Genomic DNA, 1726 nt, shown 5'->3' on the forward strand with positions numbered 1-1726 from the left:
TGTGTATGTTGTATCCTATCTAGATCATTGACTCCTAAATATTTGTATGGCTGGCTTTCGTGTAATTCTCTTATTTCATTGGCTTTATCTAGTGTGATGTTACTACTCTCAACTAGTTTTCCTCTTTACAGGGTTGCGTTGGCACATTTTTCTAATCCGAATTTCATATCTATTTCCTTGGTAAAGCCATGTACTGTCTGTAGTAGTGTTTCCAGCTCTTTGTCATTTTTAGCGTATAATTTTAGGTCATCCATATATAAAAGGTGGCTGACTGTTTTGCCGTAACATTTGTATCCGCATCCAGTTCTATTTAGCAATTCAGTTAAAGATGTGAATGCCAAGCAGAACAGGAGTGGAGAGAGCGCGTCTCCGTGGAATATTCCTCTTCTAATGGGGATGGTTTCGTTTTCACGAGTCCCTCTCTTGTTTGGAGCTGAAGCACTGTCTTCCATTTATTCATAGAGTGACTTATGTATTTTATAATAATTGGTGCCACCTTGTTTATGGCTAGTGTTTCGAGGATCCACGTGTGGGGAATTCAATTGAAAGCTTTTCGGTAGTCTACCCAGGTCATACTGAGGCCTTTCTTCTTTCTGTGGCTGTCTTCAGTTATGGCTTTATTGATCATTAATTGATCTTTACAGCCGTATGAGCCCTTGCAGCATCCCTTCTGCTCTTCTGGAAACAGGTTGTTATTTTCCATGTGCTTACTCAATATCTGCGATATTATTGCAGTAAAGGCTTTGTAGATTGTAGGGAGACAGTTTATAGATCTGTAGTTTTGTGGTTTCTCCGTTTCCGTGGATTTGGGAATTAAGATGATTTTCCGTTTCGTGAGCCATTCAGGCATTGTCTCTGGCTCTGCTAGTATGTTGTTAAAGTTTTCTGCCAGCTTTTTGTGCATTCCTGTCAGGTATTTTAACCAGAAGTTGGGGATCTTGTCGTGCCCAGGTGCCTTCCAGTTGCTTAGTCTTTACAGTGCCTGGGTGACCTCTTCAGTTGTTATAGGGGCCCAGAGTTGGTCAGGTGCTACGTTCGTTCTTTTGATGGTCCTTTTCTGGGGTTGTTGCTTCACAGACCATATTTGTTTCCAGAATTCTTCCAGTTCTTCTGCTGTTGGTGCTGCAGTAATGTCTATTTTATTTTTACTAAGTTCTTGGTAGAATTGTTTGGGGTTGGATTTGAACTGTTTGTTTTGTTCAAAGAAACGTTGGCGTTTCTCATACCGGCGGATCCTTTGTGCTTTGGCGAGGATGTCTTGCTTTAGTTTTTCTTTTGCCTCAGGTAAATGTTTTTCTGTAATGTTGTATTGCACAGTATTTTTGTTTTCTATTTGTTACTTAGTTGTGTTAATTGTCCACTAATTTCATTGAGAATCGATAGATCTTTTCTCTTTTTTTAATTTTGTTTTGGATATTATTTATCCACAGGGTTTGTTTGGGTGGTAGAACTCCTGTTCGGATGGGTTTGAGTGAGTATTCTGCTTCTTTTGTGGCTGCAGTGGCTGCCGCATATATTATGTCATTTAGCTCAGTGCTATTGCCAGTTGTTTCTGAGGCTGTTAGTTCCGTGACGGCCAGGTTTATGCTATTTATTATTGATATTGTTTTATTGTCTATTATGATTTTGGGAGATATAATCTGTGGTCCATTCTAAGATCTGTGGTTTTCAGTTCTTTGGTTATTTTCATTTTCACAGTATCGTAATTATTAGGTTTCCCTTCGTT

The sequence above is a fragment of the Octopus bimaculoides genome, chromosome 22 (assembly GCF_001194135.2).
Source record: "Octopus bimaculoides isolate UCB-OBI-ISO-001 chromosome 22, ASM119413v2, whole genome shotgun sequence".
In the NCBI taxonomy this organism is placed as follows: domain Eukaryota; kingdom Metazoa; phylum Mollusca; class Cephalopoda; order Octopoda; family Octopodidae; genus Octopus; species Octopus bimaculoides.